This window comes from Megalobrama amblycephala, linkage group LG21 (genome assembly GCF_018812025.1).
Source record: "Megalobrama amblycephala isolate DHTTF-2021 linkage group LG21, ASM1881202v1, whole genome shotgun sequence".
Classification (NCBI taxonomy): domain Eukaryota; kingdom Metazoa; phylum Chordata; class Actinopteri; order Cypriniformes; family Xenocyprididae; genus Megalobrama; species Megalobrama amblycephala.
Window position 1 is genome coordinate 11877444 of NC_063064.1, and position 18998 is coordinate 11896441.

At 34.8% G+C, this 18998-nt stretch overlaps 1 long non-coding RNA gene across 1 annotated transcript; it reads left to right on the plus strand.

Annotated features, from left to right (window-relative positions):
- The first annotated feature begins 1922 nt into the window (after positions 1-1922).
- Positions 1923-12042, plus strand: LOC125256516. Its single transcript, XR_007182126.1, has 4 exons — positions 1923-2077; positions 6990-7147; positions 11371-11480; positions 11584-12042. It is a non-coding gene; the product is annotated as an uncharacterized LOC125256516 (long non-coding RNA).
- The last annotated feature ends 6956 nt before the right edge of the window (positions 12043-18998 follow it).

An 18998-nucleotide genomic window follows, 5' to 3' on the forward strand; every position in this document is an offset into this window, starting at 1 on the left:
CACAAAGGAAGATATTTGGAAGAATGTCAGTAACCAAACAGATCTCGCCACCCTTTGACTACCATAGTATTTATTTTGTTTGGCTTCAAACATTCTTCCAAATATCTTCCTTTGTGTTCAGCAAAACAAAGAAATTCATACAGGTTTGGAACTATATTGAGGGTGAAGAATTTTCAGAATTTTCATTTTTGGGTGAACTATCCCTTTTTAATGCTAAATTAAACTATTCTAAATTCAAAACCAGAATCCAATTCCCATAGCAGGGAGAATAAAATTTCTGTAAGTTTAAAAAAAAAAAAAAGAAAGAAATGGAAACAACTAAAATAAACAGATTTAGATCATTGTATTGAACGTTATTGATAATATTTTGAACAAAATATATTCTACGTCAACAACGTATATAATATAATGAAATTCCTTTTCTGCTGAAAATGAAGAGCGATGTTGTTGCCCGCCTTACACATGGCAGCGCCCTTGACGAACGTGTAAAAATATTTGCAATTTAATACAAGACTACATGAACAAAAAATATTATGGAGATTTAGGAATTTATACAGATGGCTCTAAAGATCCAGGTAATGGGCATGTAGGAGTGGGCATTGATATTCCGGAAATCAAAGTAAAGATCAATAAAAGAATATCCAATCATGTTTCTGTATATACAGCTGAACTAGTGGCAGTTTCTCTGGGTTAACAATGGGTGGAGGAAGTCAAACCAGACAGAGTGATAATATATTCTGACTCAGCAGCAATATTACAGACTCTTAGTACTAGCAAAATAACTAGACAAGATATTTTAATAGAAATTTATACAGCATTGTTAAATTTAAGATTGAGAATAGATGTTCAGTTTTGTTTACCTGCACATATAGGAATCTTAGGTAATGAGGAAGCTGATAAATTAGCAAAAAATGCTCTAAATCTTACTGATAAAATTGAAATTTCTCTTGGAAAAAATGAAGCTATAATAAAAAGTAATATTGACCAAAATTGGCAAAAAATATGGGATTTAGATAATAAAGGAAGAGAATATTACAGAGTTCAAAAATCAATTAAAGTTCAAGACCTGGTTGACTTATCTTACTGGAATATTGCATATGGAAAGAGTCCGATATGGAATTATGGGTAACCTTGATAAATTCTACAGTATATGGCAACCATTTCTGGATCATCTTAACCAGTTAAATGCTAGCTCTGATCAGTAATGTAAGACATAATATGCTGTCTGCTCTGCCTTCTACTGAATGCTTGTTTGTTTGTGCTTTACTACTGGAATTCTCAGTCTTTTTATTTATTTATTTATTTTCTTTTTTTTTATTTATTTATTATTTTTCTTTTTTTTTCTTCTTTTTTAAATATTATTATTAATGGTTGATGATATTAATAATTATTAATAATCTTTTACATTGTTGTTTTTATTGTTAATATTATCACTCATTGATTCATATATATTTTTTAAAGGTCTTTTTTGTTTTCTTTTGCCTTTTGTAAAATGTAAAATTCTAATAAAAATACCATTTAAAAAAAAATCAATTAAAGTTGGAACATTTAAGAGAGGAAATAATCTATACAAGACTACAGTTAGGACACACAAGACTTAATAATATGTTATTTCTTATGAGTAAAATAAACTCAGATAAATGTGAGGTTTGTAACTGTAAAGTAAATGTAGAACATGTTTTAATAAAATGTAGAAAATTTCAGGAAGAGAGAAGAAAATTTAAAGAATGTATTGTTAAAATTGGGAGAGAATGGAATATAAGAAGTATTTTAGGTATGGGAAATTCTCAAAGTGAAGTTGTTGAGGCATTAATGAAGTTTATGCAGGAAGCTGGTATAGGTAAAAGAATTAAAAAGATCAATGAAGCCATGATTTTACACACTCCAATATAGTAGGTGGCGGTATGCACCTTTAACGATTGTCTGTAACCCGCCATGAAACCAAAGAAGAAGAAGACGAACGTGTAGTAGTTGTTGTGTACAGTGTCAAAGATGAACCACTTCACAAAGTCATTTGCTGAGAGCTGATATCCCCGCGTGCAGTATGGACAGACGAGAGTTCACAGCCTCCCTTGTGGTAATGCGCATTTTATGACTATTACACGTGCTAAAAGCAGAAGCATCATTTCTCATGACATTAACTCTGTATGTGAAATAAATACAGTGTGTACTGTGTGAGTAACACTTTTCTTGTTTCATTCATCTCAGGCTAGTCCATTTGAAAGTCATTTTTCATCATTGTTATAATGGTAGAGCGACTATAATAATGGAAGTAATGAAGAAAATATAAGTCGTTAATACACTTTGCCCAGTTCTAGTATTTGTGTTTTCTTAGTCTAGACTTTTTTTTTTTGGCCTTATTTATTTTTTATTTTAGCTTTTATTTTTTTGAAACTTTCTAGGGATTTCAAAAATGTTTTTTTTTCAAAAATGTTCTCTTCTTTCACCTTGTTTCTACAGCATAATCATAAATTAGTTTATGAATATAGCGCTTCATAATAATAATACTAATCAGGGCTCGACAATAAGGACTCCCCGATGGCCCGTGGCCAGTGTGAACGACTCTCGGGACAGTAGACAGAACGGTCACTTGCCTGGTCGGGCCAGTGCTGTAGGGTGTGCGTTATATGTCGTTTATAATATCGTAATTGTTGATTTAGTCTATTAAAATTCCTTTAGAACGCCCCAGAATTCAAGATTAGGGGCAAAAATGCCCCTGTATATATTTCATATTTATATAATTTAATATAGTTAACCAATTTTATACAAAGAGCGACGTTTTTCTCCAAATATTAGCATGTGATATTGATTTTATTCAGCGTACAGTTTAATGAACAATAACTTAATATCAAGTGACTTATATTTAAGACATTTAGCCAACGAAAATAGTTCCAAAGTCTTTTTTTTTTTTTTCCAAAGTCTTTTTTTTTTTTTTTTTATAGTTCCAAAGTCCACAGAAATGTTTTGCGTCTCTGTGCAACACATCCTGAATGATTCAGCAGTTTGAATGAATCGGTCGAATCTCAATGACTCGCTCATTAACAGTGATTCGCTGCCATCTACTGGCGGGTTTAATTTCACATTTAAAGTGTCTTCATTTTTTTTTTTTTTTTTTTTTTTTATAATTTCAAATAACAGTATTTGTTTAACAGTTCAAATAACAGTTTTATATTTTCAACATTAAAAACATTTTTATGCATCTGTAACTGCTCTTGACTGATTCACTTTAATAAAGTTTAATCTATTCTATATAGTTATACATTAGATTACAATTTCTGTACCTGAAAATCTCCTGTTTAAACCAACATGAAAAACTTGAAAAGCACCATTTATTTAATTTATATGTTTGTTCTGTTGTTTTTATTTGTGCTATTACTCGTAATTTGATTATTTGTTACTATTTTATTACTTAGGCCTACTGTTTATTTGTCTAAAAATATTTAAAATATAAGTTAATCTAGTAGCTTTTGGTGTCATAAACCTATTATTGAGGTTAAATGTAACAAACAGGGGCGCAGGAGACATTTTCAAAGTGGGGGAGACCAAATTGTAAGCAAAAGCCCAGATAGTAAGATCAGATTTCCAGATATCGGACCACCATCATATATTAAACTTGCCTGATCATTAACCTCCTAAGCACTGGGACCATTTTGGGGATTTCCACCTGGATTTGGCATACCCAAATTGAAAAGCTTCCCATACCTATATACAGTGGTCTAAATACAAAATCTTGGTGCCATTTTACAGGAAGCCCTTTGAAGTTACATAAAACACTCCTAAAAGTGATAAAAAACATTATAGTATATAGTATACCTAAATAAAAAGTCTGGTATAAATTCAATATTGCAGTGTTATTTTACAGAAAACCCTTTGAAAATACATAAACACTGCTGAAAGTGATATATATTATAGTATATTTTGTCTGTGCTATAATAAACAAACAAACAAACAAACAAAGAGGCGTTTTATGATTTTGATCAATTTTATTCTTTCAGGAGACACAAGACACTATTACAATCTAGAACATCCTGCCAGATTTGTGTAATTCCTTATATGTGCATAATTTTTTGTCACCTGTGTTGAGCATCACCTCAGCATCACCCATTTGCCTCCTGGAGATGATGCCAGCTGTGCCAGCTGCTGCTTCTGCTCACTAATCTTCACCTGCAACTGAAACAAAGAAATTAATGTTTATACACACAGTTTTTGCACTGTAATAATACCCATTTCACAATATCAAAATGTAGATTTACTGAAATAGCAATTCTATTCAAGTTTGCACACTTGCAGACAGTTATGCAGTGTGAAAGTAGTCTTGCCATATCCCAAACGTTTTTGTTCAAATAATAGTTTATTATAATAATACATTTTAAAATAATAATAATTATGTCAAAAATGAGTATAAGCATTGTAAATGCAGTAATACAGTTTACCAAACGCAGAGTCCTCCGCATTGTGTCGCTGGTTGAGGCAATAATCGCTTTAGTTTCGCTTTCAAAAATCTCTTTTATTGATGCCATTGATGCTTTTCCGTTGCTAGATGTGATTATCGAATTCAAAACATGATTTGACATGACATTGACATGATTTATATACCATCAACATGTCCCTCAGAAAATGTTAGCACGCTTTGATCGATGGTTTGGAGATTGCGTGTTTCTTCGAGAGCGCGTTTCCTGTTCTTCACATCCGCGACAAAACAGTTGATTATTTACGAATGAAAGCTCACAGAAATGTGAAAATGGTCTCATCTGAAATAAAATATCCTAAGCTAGTTTGTAGCTTTTGATACTGTTTTAGTTTGATACTGACTTAAGCAGCCCTTATCAAATGTGCGAGGGTCAATTTCTGTCTTTTTAAAACTGCGGGGGTCCTGCAACGGCGCGCCTGGTAACAAAGACAACGAAAACAATAACAATAACTATGCTTATTTTATAGGCCCATTTTCTTGTTTTTTACTTTTATAAATTTTTTGTTGTGGGGCAAGTAAAGATTTTAACCACTGGCCCGACTGGGCCAGTAGAAAAATCCTTAGCGTTGAGCCCTTCTAATAATACAGTTAACAATTCTTCAAGGGACACTGTAAAAAAAATCCCGTTGTTTCTACGGAAAAATACTGGCAGCTGTGGTTACCAGAACAATACTGTAAAAATGACATCAAACCGTAAACATACTTACGGAGTTACATGTGAATTTTAAATTTTAAATATGTATATTTAACATTGGATTTCAGTACACTGTAAAAAAAATCCCAGTAAAATTTATACTATATTTATACTAATATATAGAAGGAGCACACAGTGTCATTCACACACACACTAAACACCATCATGGTAACATGCATGAAATTTTAAAAATGCAATAAACATTAATTTAACAACATTAGATGTAACATAAAACCCTAATGTACATAACTGATTAGAAAAAAATGAGAAAAACTAAGAAGAAACAGAGTTATTTCAATGAAAATATATAAAATGTGAAGTGTCACGCAGGGAATTGTGGGAATGTCAATTTACGGTTTTTCACTGTAAATTTTACAATGAATTGTTATTTTTCACTTTCAAAAACTGTGAATTTAACGGTATTTTACCGTAAAATTACATTAAATGTACCGTTAGATCTATTACAGTTATTCACCGTATATAGTACGGAAACTTTCTGTAAACCAATTAACAGTTTTTCACCGCAGCATTTTTACAGTCTTTTACTGTTAAAATCACGGTAATTTTTTACAGTGGATAGTTCACCCAAAAATGAAAATTTGATGTTTATCTGCTTACCCCCAGCGCATCCAAGATGCAAGTGACTTTGTTTCTTCAGTAGAACACAAATGATGATTTTTAACTCCAACCGTTGCTGTCTGTCAGTCAAATAATGCGAGTGGATGGGAACTTCTACTATAAGAGTAAATAAAACTTGCATAGACAAATCCAAATTAAACCCTGCGGCTCGTGACGACACATTGATGTCCTAAGACACGAAACGATCGGTTTGTGTGATAAACCGAACAGTATTTATATCATTTTTTTACCTCTGAAAACACCACTATGTCCAACTGCGTTCAGCACTCGTTAGTAAGGTCTGATCGCGCTCTGACAATGGCAGTGATGTCTCGCGCATATACTTCAATGAGTGTCAGACATCACTGCCGCTGTCAGAGCGCGATCAGACCTTACTAACGAGTGCTGAACGCAGTTGGACATAGTGGTGTTTTAGAGGTAAAAAATGATATAAATACTGTTCGGTTTATCACACAAACCGATCGTTTTGTGTATTAGGACATCAATGTGTCGTCACGAGCCGCAGGGTTTAATTTGGATAGTAGAAAGTTCCCATCCACTCGCATTATTTGACTGACAGACAGGCAACGGTTGGAGTTAAAAATCATCATTTGTGTTCTACTGAAGAAACAAAGTCACCTACATCTTGGATGCGCTGGGGGTAAGCAGATAAACGTCAAATTTTCATTTTTGGGTGAACTATCCCTTTCATGTAACTGACAGCTTCAACTTGGCCTGTACCAAAACAGGACCTGGACTAAAACTTATTTTCAAACACTTTTTTAAAAGTGTTTGCATTTTTCTAGCATTGAAATGGGAAAAGTTACATTTGTTTTTTTGTTTACAGATCCATATGCACAGTATTACATATTGTTAGTTAGATGTGTTCTAAAAACAGTGGATGAAAAATGTGGTTAATAAAGATTTAATAATTAATTAGATGTGTTCTGTATCTCTGATATTATAATTTTACTATCTATATTAAGCACAAACTTGACACTTGTTCTTCTTAAAGCTTTGCATCATTTGCCTTTTGCTGCTTACAGTATGAGCATATTTGCATTATTATGTGGTAAAATATATGTATATGGTATTACAGTGAATAATTACATTGCACCAGAATTTGTTTAAAGCACCTTATTATACTGTAACGATACATTGGATAATATTGTATTACTACTTTATCCCTTCTTCTCTGTCCCTTAGGCAGGCGGCTGTGCGGGAATGTGTGTAGATCTCACTCTCTTCCCTCTGGACACCATAAAGACAAGACTGCAGAGCCAGGAGGGCTTCTACAAGACGGGAGGTTTCCGTGGGATCTATGCAGGGGTCCCATCTGCTGCTATAGGCTCCTTTCCCAAATGGTAAGTTTATATATCTTATTATAATGAACATGAAAAATGGCTGTGAGTTTAAAAGTTCACTTTAAACTCTTTAGAAGAGTAATATAAATGCATACTGCATAAAACTCCTGTTTGTGATAAATAGCACATTTAAACCAGAAATACTGGGATCTCTAGCTCTGAGGATAAGCCTACAAATTAAATACATACGTACATGTCAGAAAGTGGATCCAGTTTAAAGATTGCCGTGAAATCAAGAATTGACAATTCTTATTTTTGTGGAATACTGCAGTATTTATTTTGAATAATTTATCTATGCACATCATAATGCATGTGCTCTTGTAATCTTAAATCAAAGTAACTTCAACTCCCATTTGCAATGACATTTCTTCTTTTCTCTGATGTCGTGTTTTGCGCCGCAAGGGCAACAAACCACAACGATCCAATCAATTCCAGATGAGCAAAATCGAGTTCCTGTCTCACATTTTTTTTTCTTGTTCTGCAATGTGGGATGACAACAAGCTGGTGGAGGGAGGTGATGGGCATTCATGTGGACATTTGACACATGCTACCTACCCAAACATTGGGCCTCATTCGTTAAACTTTCATAAATATATGAGTAAATTCTGAGTAATTTGTGCGTAAAATGAATCTTCCCGAAAACTCTTCTCCAGATTCACAAACGCTTCATAAACATTGGATTTGATAGTTAAACGTGCATATGTTGATGAATTCCCATCATTTGTAAATAGGGCGTGCGTGCACACTCATTCACAATTAGCATAATCCCATCTATGAATTACAACTATGCAAATTACATGTCATTACTGTTTGGCTTCAGTATTGCATAAATGCACAAGAGACTAATAGGCCATATGCCTAGAAGATCACTCTGGACCCCTCACATCCAGCACACTCCCTCTTTGAACTGTTGCCATCCGGTCGACGCTACAGAGCTCTGAGCACCAGAACGACCAGACACAGGAACAGTTTCTTCCCTCAAGCAATCCATCTCATGAACACTTGACAAACACGGAACACATAACACTATTACACATTATTTACTTAAAACACTTATTTATATCTCAATTTGCACACATAATTGCACATACAATTGTCTATAATATATATTGTCTTTTGCTTTTTTTGCACTTTGTCTATCTGTAAATTTGTATATTATTATTTTATTCTTTTTATTATGTGTCTTGTCTTGTCGCTGTTACTCTGTTGCACTGTGGAGCTTCTGTCACTAAAACAAATTCCTAGTATGTGTAAACAACATACCTGGCAATAAAGCTCTTTCTGATTCTGATTCTAACAATAAATGTTCAGTTAAAGGTTTCACCCAAAAATGAAAATTCTGTCATCATTTACTCTCCCTCAAGTTGTTCCAAACCTGTATAAATTTCTTTGTTCTGATGTACACAAAGGGAGATATTTGGAAGATTGTTTGTAACCAAGCAGATCTCGCCCCCAATTGACTACCATAGTATTTTTTTCCTACTATGGTAGTCAATGGGGGGTGACATATGCTTCATTACAAACATTCTTCCAAATATCTTCCTTTGCGTATTTTTGGGTGAACTATTCCTTTAACACCAAAGCGTTTTTAGCCAGCTGAAAAAATGCCTGGTGCTCTTCTGAAAACAGCCAGCTGGTGGCACTTGAGAGCTAGTATCTCATATTACTCAATAAAAAAATGCAGTAAGCAGCAATATTAACTTCTTGTCCCACATCTCCTCCACTGGACAGCTGGGTAAAAAGTGACAGTAATGAGCACTGCGTTTGGTTTTACCCAAAATTGAACAGTTAAAAAAAATAAAAAATAAAGACAGGGCAAATGAACTTGTGAAATATTATTATGGTGCATCAAAATGCAGTTTCATCATCATGGTGGGCAGCAGGTGTGAATTTCTTTCACACCAACTAACATTTTGAAAATGCAAACATTTTCATGAATCCAAAAATTAGGTCAGAAATTCGTTCTGCTTGTGTTTCATGAATGAGGCCCATTCTTGCAGGCATGGTACACCCCTTCCCAAAACATCACTTAGGCCGTGTGTCCACCAGAGCGTTTTTAGCCAGCTGAAAACGCTAGGCGCTCTGCTTAAAACGCCCGAGAGCGCTTCTGCAGCACAGCGTTTTTTTCCGTTGAGACGCTTTGTTGCTATGATACGGAATATCCGCGTCACTGTTACTTATAACTTATTTTGCAGGTAATTTGTTTCAGACTAAAAATGTTGACACAATGTGGAATTACTTGCTATGTATGTTCGGAGACCAGCAATATTAATTTCTCATCCATTTTGTTTCTGTTTGCTGATGTCGCTGTACAGCAAGAGTGTGACAGTTGGTCGGAGTTGTATTTGTCCCGCCCCTCCTCCACTCTGATTGGACGGCTGGCTAAAAAGTGACAGTGATGAGCGCAGCGTTTTACTCAAAGTTGAACATTCTTCAACTCGAGGCGACCGGTAAAAAACACCGAGCTGTCGGCGCTTGAGCGTGAAAAAGACTCTCAGCGCCTCGTTACGCTCCTGGCGTTTAAAAAACGCGGCGCTCCCATTGAAAACAATTGAAAAAGTACGCTAGCAGCTGGAAAAAACGCTTAGGTGGACACACGGCCTTACAGAAATAATTCAACTCATCAATGAATATTGTACCATATCAGACTACACCATAATCCAGACCAAATCAACAGTCTTACTATTGAATATGAAGCCACATGACACACAATTCACAATAAATAATATTACATACTTAGGAATAAATATATCCCAGAACCTCTCCAACTTATTTAACAATAGAACAATAGAAGGTGATCTAACTCGCTGGATGAACCTACCACTTTCCATTAAAGCTCGTATTGAAACAAACTACCAAAATTCCTTTATTATTCACCATAACTCCTGTACAACCAACTAAGAAATTGTTAAATCAAACAATAAGCAAATTTTACTAGTAAAAAAAAAAGAATTCTAAAATAAGTTTACAAACACTACAAAAAATAAAGCTCAATGCAATCTAGCAGCACCATATTTTCAGCACTATTACTTAGCATCTCATCTACAATATTTTTGCAAATGGATCAAATGTGCTAGAATTGCAGAAATCTGTAGCAAAATCTTTTTAAAAATATAATGGATCAAAACAGCTCTCACTGCCTGGAGGCAAATCAATACATTGACAAGCCATGAACTTACACCACATCAACTCACCGATATGGCATAATCCTTGATTTCACTATCAACCAATCACCACTTGACAAAACTAAATGAAAAGAGAAAGGTATCACTCATTTATATAATTTGTTTCCTGATAACACCTTGATTATATTTATAGAAGAACACTATTTGTATTTCCTACAAATGAGAAATTCTGTTAAAGCCACAGTTAGGAAATAAAGATATTGCACAATTTACGACCACTTATAAAGTATATCAACATGATTAGTAATTCAGTAAGGATACTTACTTACTAAACACTCTAGTAGATACTAATACAGCAGCACCAGTTAAACAATGGGAACAATATCTCAATATCAATACAGATGAGGAAAACAGTCTGCATAAATACTTTAATCTTAAAGGGTTAGTTCACACAAAAATGAAAATAGTGTCATTTATTACTCGCCCTCATGTCGTTCCACACCCGTAAGACCTTCATTAATCTTCGGAACGCGAATTAAGATATTTTTTGTTGAAATCCGATGGCTCAGTGAGGCCTGCATAGCCAGCAATGACATTTCCTCTCTCAAGATCCATTAATGTACTACAAACATATTTAAATCAGTTCATATGAGTACAGTGGTTCAATATTAATATTATAAAGCGACAAGAATATTTTTTGTGCACCAAAAAACAATAAATAAAATAACGACTTATATAGTGATGGCCGATTTCAAAACGAATCCTTTGTGTCGAATCAGCGGTTCGGAGTGCCAAAGTCAAAGTGATTTCAGAAGTTTGGCAGTTTGACACACAATCCGAATCATGATTCGACACAAAAGATTCATAAAGCTCCGAAGCTTAATGAAGCAGTGTTTTGAAATCGGTCATCACTATATAAGCCGTTATTTTGTTTTTTTGGCGCACCAAAAATATTCTTGTCGCTTTATACTGGCAGGACCAACAGCGTATTAGGCAGGTGGTCATAATGTTTTTGCTCATTGGTGTACATCAAAATATGTTTCATGCCGACTTTACATAGTTTGCCACAAACAAAGTGTTTTTTTTTCTTGGTTCCAGCTGCTGCGTTCTTTGTCACCTATGAAAGCACCAAGTTGTTCTTCGCTGGCTACACTGCTTCAAGCTTGGCCCCCATCACTCACATGCTGGCTGCTTCACTAGGAGAAATCGTAGGTTTCCTGTCATTCTTCTTCTTTCTTTCCTGTTGTTTTGTCCTTTGTATTTATCATAATTTACCCATTGCATTCCAAATGAACAGTATGTCTATTTCAGAGACAAATATGCAGAAGGCTTAGAATGGGGTTTTTGTTGGATGTTTTTTGCTCTGGGTTAGATCCGGGCCACAGACGACCCTTTATTTTCCCACCAGCTGGCCAAATAGGATCTTGTTGTTGTCTATTGACATAACTGTTTTTATACAGATGAGTCTTGCAGTTTTGTCAAAGGAGATTTAGGTGTTGGAGCTGTAAGGAGCACCTTCATTTCCTCTGCTAGTGAAATTCTGTACGCTCAGAGCAATGCATTCCAGAAAGATCCAACACATAAGCAAAAAGATTGCCATTTAATCTTTCCTTAGTGCACACTCCACCTTAAAAAATGTAATGCAATCTAATACATACACTACTATTCAAAAGTTTGGAATCACTTTGGCATTTTTATGTTTCTTTTATGTATTCAAAGATGCATTTAATTGATTAAAAAATTGCAATAAAGACATTTGTTGGTTATGCCTCTTGGCCATCCATGTCTCTTCCTGTGCTGTATGGATTGCTTTCACTTAAAAGAACATGAGACTAATATATTTTTCTTTTTTTTTTTCTTTTTTTTCATTTCTTTTTTTATTAAGTAAGTGTAAAATGACTGGCATGAAATGTGAGTGTACACTATCGTTTAACGGTTTGGGGACGGTAAGGTTGTTGTTTTTCAAAAGAAATTACCACTTTTTATTGAGCAAGAATGCATTTAAACTATCAAAAGTGACAGTAAAGATATTTACAATGATACAAATATTTTTTTTATTATTTCAAATAAATGCTGTTCTTTTGAACTGTCTATTCATCAAAGAATCCTGGAATTTTTTTAAGCACAACTGTTCTCAGTATTGATAATAATAAAAAATAAATCTTGAGCAGCAAATCAGCATATTAGAATGATTTTTTTGAAGGATCATGTGACACTGAAGATTGGAATAATGATGCTGAGAATTTAGCTTTGCCATCACAGAAATAAATAAAATTTTAAAATATATTAAAATAGAAAAGTTATTTTAAATGTAATAATATTCTACAATATTACTGTTTAGTTTTGTAAATGCAGCCTTTGTGAGCAGAACAGACTTCTTTCAAAAACATTTAAAAAAATCTTACCACCCTCAAACTTTTAAACTGGTCAGTTAAAGATACCACTGTGAGCAGAAATGTCAGTTTCTTTCAAAAACATTCAATTGAAGAAAAGGTAAGAAGTGTGCCGACCTCTTCTTCTATTTCTTCTAAGGACATGCTTTAGTCCTTTAGGAATCATCTCAAGATTTCAGTCCTCTCAGCTCTGTTTAAAGGGTTAGTTCACCCACAAATGAAAATTCTGTCATTTATTACTCACCCTCATGTCATTCCACACCCGTAAGACCTTCGTTCATCTTCAGAACACAAATTAAGGTATTTTGATGAAATTCGAGAGGTATATGGCTCATCCATAGACAGCAATTTAATTACCACTTTCAAGGCTCAGAAAGGTAGTAAAGACATCGTTAAAATAGTCCATGTGACTACATTGGTTCAACCTTAATTTTAATTAGTGATGAGAATACTTTTTGTGTTCAAAAACAAAACAAAAAAAATTACTTTATTCAACAACTTCTCTTCCCTGTCAGTCTCCTACGCTGTTGACATAGTAAACACAGTGCAGCACTTCCGGGTTCTACATCAGAACGCAGACTCAGTATTGGCCGACGCTGTTCACATGAGCAGCACAACACATGCGTGTGATGCTGACGCAGGAGCCGGCCAATAATGAGTCGGTGTTCTGACGTAGAACCACCGTAGTCACATGGAGTATTTTAACAATGTCTATTACCTTTATGGGCCTTGATATATATAATATCTTAATTTTTGTGTTCTGAAGATGAATGAAAGTCTTACAGGTTTGGAACGACATGAGGGTGCAGCAGTGTGTGTACTTAAAGGTGCCCTCGAATGAAAAATTGAATTTATTTTGGCATAGTTAAATAACAAGAGTTCAGTACATGGAAATGACATACAGTGAGTCTCAAACTCCATTGTTTCCTCCTTCTTATATAAATCTCATTTGTTTAAAAGACCTCTGAAGAACAGGCGAATCTCAACATAACACCGACTGTTACGTAACAGTTTGGGTGTACGCCCCCAATATTTGCATATGCCAGCCCATGTTCCCAACATTATGAAAGGCATTAGACAAGTTCAGGCAGTAACGTCTGAATGTGCACAGCTGAATCATCAGACTAGGTAAGCAAGCAAGAACAATAGCGAAAAATGGCAGATGGAGCGAATAACTGTCATGATCCATGATATCATGATATTTTTAGTGATATTTGTAAACTGTCTTTCTAAACATTTCGTTAGCATGTTGCTAATGTGCTGTTAAATGTGGTTAAAGTTACCATCGTTTCTTACTGTGAGACAAGAGCCGTTGCTATTTTCATTATTAAACACTTGCAGTCTGTATAATGCATAAACACATCTTCATTCTTTATAAATCTCTCCAACAGTGTAGCATTAGCCGTTAGCAACGGAGCACAGCCTCAAATTCATTCAGAATCAAATGTAAACAATATAACAGTATACGGTACTCACATGATCCGACGCATGCATGACGAACACTTTGTAAAGATCCATTTGAGGGTTATATTAGCTGTGTAAACTTTGTTTATGCACTGTTTAAGGCAAGCGCGAGCTCTGTGGGCGGGGAGCGTCAGCATTTAAAGGGGCCGCACAGCATAAATCGGCTCATATTTAATGATGCCCTTAAAAAAATTAATAAAAAAAAATCTATGGGGTATTTTGAGCTGAAACTTCACAGACACATTCAGGAGACACCTTAGACTTATATTACATCTTGTAAAAAAACGTTTGATGGCACCTTTAATGACAGAAATAGAACTAACCCTATTTTGACCATATTTAAATTCAGAAGCAGATTTTCCTCATTGCCATCCTATTCATCTCAATACGCAATTTCAAGTGACAGTATATAACTGTTGTAATTTGGTTGATCATTTAAGTTTATTACCCATTAAATTAACTGGCTGTTTTTCCATCTACCCTCTATACTGAAATGACACTCTGGGGGAAAAGTGGCTTATTGCTTGGAAAATTAGAGCAACTATCATTACGTGCTAATCACGGCCATTAAACACGTCTCAAAAAATAAGTCAAGTGAAAAGGTCAGCCTTCACCAATACTCAAGATATTTGAATATGAGGTGAAGTTAAAGTCAGGTCTGCTGATAACCCTTTGCCTGGTGCAGCAGGATTTGCACACTTCAAAAAGGGGATTTTCAACAGCAGAACCCCAGCTGAATCCCAGTGTGTTGTGGGTACACGTTGCCCCGTTCAAAGCCCGTAATCCCACAGCTTAGCCATGAAAGTCTTCCCCTCAGGCTGTCTGGAGAAGAAGACAAAGTCATCTTACTTACGTAACTTCTGCCATTATACAAGTTCACGCTAATAGGTTTCCCGACTGTATTTGATTAATGACTCATTAGTTTATAATTTGTTAGATTTGGAGTTTTCTGGCCCAAACCATTTTGTTATCTGTTTGTGCGGTAGTTGCTTTGAGTATTTACTTTGTAGTTTTCTCCATTACTTTTCCAGACAGAAATAAGATTCTACGCTGCTGCTGTACTGTCATAGTTATCCAGCTGACCCTATAAGGTTAGCGCTAGCACACTAATCAAACGCAATGTGGATCCAGGAGTTTAAGCTTAGGGATTCAGACTTTTCCTTTGTAGCATTGGATCTGCAACCAGCAAGATTTAAATTGTCTGGAAATTTCATCCTCACTTTATTCACCTTTACCAGTCTCTCTTAAGTCCAGCTTCTCTTTTCATACAGTCAGTCTTCTTTCTCAGTCTGTGTCTGTGTATATGCTATAAAGAATGCAATAGCTGATGTTGTCTGTCAGGGCCAGAGTAGGCTGTTATCTAGCCATTATATCAAATTTATCTTCATTCCCATTTGCCCAACGCGCTCTCCGAAAGCTCATTTGTCAAGCTGAACTATTCCTACATTTATAAACCTTGTCTCTCCCTATGGCTGCGGGGTGAAAACAGCGTGTAGCATGACTAGAGGAGGGCGACTGGCACCCCGCTAAGCTTGGCACAACAAATAATCCATGCATTGCCCCCGAGAATATGGTTGCCTGTGATTTATTGTACAAATCAAGCCAGAGCGTTGTACTGTGGCTCATTTTCAACCTTTTCTCACCCCCTCTTCTTGTTCTCACCTGGCAGGTCTTGAAATATCTAAACAAAAAAAAAAAAAAAAATAGGCAATCCAAAATTGAAGTGTTGGGTTAACAATGTTATCTCTGCACATGCATTGGTATTATTAAAGGAAGAGATAGGGGACGTGTCAGGCAGATATTGGTCTGTGCAGATAGATTTTGGGAGGCATCGCTCCATAAGGACCCGAGGGGGACGCTGTTGTTGTTGTTGTTTTTAGGGCACCTGTAGGACGATCTGTGGAAGATTGTTCCAGATGCCTGTTGTAATTCCAACTTCCTGAAACACTGCTGGGAGACGTGTGTTCCGAGTTCACGGACTGGTTGGAATGTTCCAGCTGTGTCTATTGATGTCTGGAGTCACAGCTGTGAGAGTGACCTTGGTTTAGTTTATGCTAATGGAAGTGTGTTTTGTTGGGATTTAAAAAGTGGCTTCAGGTTTGTGGGTAAAATGGCAGAAATGTTTAGAATTACTGTATATATTTACATACTATACCAAGTTTGGGGTCGGTAAGATTGTTTTTTTAATGTTTTTGAAGTTTCTTATGCTCACCAAGGCTGCATTTATTTGATCAAAAATACATTAAAAACAGTAATATTGTAAAATGTTATTACAAATGAATGAAAATGTCTGTTTACTATTTTTATATATTTTAAAATGTAATTTATTCTTGTGATAGTAAAGCTGAATTTTCAGCATCATTACTCTTCAGTGTCACGTGATCCTTCAGAAATCATTCTAATATGCTGATTTGGTGCTCAAGAAACATTTCTTATTATTGTCAATGTTAAAAATAGCAGTGCTGCTTCATATTTTTGTGGAAACTATGATATATTTTTTTCCAGGATACAAAGTTCAATAGAACAGTATTTATATGAAATAGAAATCTTTTGTAACATTATAAATATCTTTTATTTTCGCTTTTGATTAATTCAATGCATCCTTGCTGAATGAAAGTAGACTATCAATTTATTTTAAAATTAATAATAATAATATAATAAAATAAAATACCAAATTTTACACTTCTGGTAACACTTTACTTGAAGCTGTATAGATAATTTAAATCATAAAATTATTAAAATGAATTACTAATGCGTTATAATATGCATTCTAAAGTGTTATATCTTTTCCTTTTAACCACAGTTATGACAAATTACAATCTATTCTCAGTCACACCTTTAATAATGCAATTTGTAACACATGATGTAACACATTAGCATGTTTTTTTTTATTCATTACAGCCTTTAAAGGCATAATAGATAAGTTTCATAATTTATTATAATGTAAAATCATTTTAACTATACAGTAAAAAATTAATCATTGGTCTTGTAATTTTCATTAAAACAATGAAGGTGATAATTAAAATAGTGTGTATATTTTATTAATAAAATTGTGGTTCAGTGTTGTATAGAAAATATTGAGAACATTTCACTAATAAAACCAAGAGATACATTTTCTTAATTTTTTAACGAAATTTATGCAGTTTTGAGACTTGAATTGAGGAACCAACTAAGCTAATAAAATAAGGAAAGAAGGCTACTTATTTATTTTAAGAGAATTAGTTCAGTTATGCGGTTTTAATTTGAGACACCATTGTTAGTTCCCAGCACGCTTTGCATATGGCTGGAAATGGAGTGTAAATATTGAAATTAAGTGTTATTTTATGTGTTTTTATGTGTGTGGAAATATGTTTAATGTTCAGTTATGACATTTGAATGAGTTTCTGTTATGTTCAAGTTTTGATGACCATTGTGCAGAAGAGCTAATGGTTAGGAGAATAACTGCATATACTAATAATATGAAGCATGTTGCTTTGTTTAGTGAGCAATAACTTTGCTATTGCCAGTGCAATAACAAGTTTTTTCTTACTTGTTATTGCACTGGCAATAGCAAAGTTATTGCTCACTAAAGAAAAAAACATGCTTCAAATTATAAATATATAAACGGGTAATTTCCATTCACTCTAAATCACACACTTTTGAGCCAACTTAAAAAAGAACATTTCACTAAAAATATTAAATGAATTGTGTCATAGACTAAATAATTTAGGAAATTTTACATGATTTATTCAAGTAGATTCCCTTAAAGAAATCCAACCTTAAAAACTACTATGTGTAATATTGTTACCATAATTTAAGTACAGCACATAACATTTTTTTACAGTGTATAGTTGAAATTGTTAATTAAAATATATGACTTTACCATCTATTTTTATGGCAGGATATTAGAATCATAATTGTAAACAACTGATTATGTGATGTTATTGCATAATGCATGTTTTATAGTGATTTCTATGAACCTTAAAAATTGTTCATAAATAATAGAACTAAAACTAAATGTTTTTTTTTTTTTGTTTGATTAAAGTGTCCGAGGCAAATGGTCAGTGTGTATTCAGTGTGTGTGCTGTAAAGAACAGCGTGAGGACAAGACAAACGGCCCTGAACTGATTCACCCAGTGCTAAAATAAGCGATGTTCCTGGCTTTAATTGCCCCTGCTTCTTCACCGACCTTCCTGCCGTGGCTGAGTGCTGGCCTGTTCGTCGTGTTGCCGTGGAATTGAGACTTTCGTCCTCAGAGGGGTTTGTTTTTCCACCTCAGCGGCGCAGAGCGGGAACGGGAAGCGCGCGCTTGGATCAGAGGCAGCGACTAATTAATGCCACACCCTCCAAATGACTCGCAAATAAAGATAAATGGTGATGGGAATACAAAAACACACATACAAAATGTATCTCACAGCAATGATTATAACCATTACTCTTTCCAGCAAGGAAACCAAACGTTAATTAGTACAAAACTGCCTTTAAGTCAGCGGCAGTGCCTCGATAATCGCCTGACTGGTCACATACAGGTACGTCCATAAACACCGCGAAACTGTAAAGACTTCGACATCCACTTATTTTAAAATGTCCTCAGCTAGTTTTCCTCCTCACTGCTCTCTGTAGATTACCCAGAAATACACAATGTCGGTAATTGATCTGATATAATCTCTCGCCAGTCCTCCATCAACTCCCCTGCGAGATGATACGAAATTGCGCGGCGCGCACTCGCGCCCACCAATTCAATTACTGCACGAATTACTTGTCATATCCACTTCCCTCTCTATTTAGTGCAGTAATTTTGATCCTTTTGAGAATTACACGAGGGGACGTGATGTTTAGCGTTTCATAAATGTTAACCCAGCAAAAAGAGAATGTAATGAGCTTAGTAAA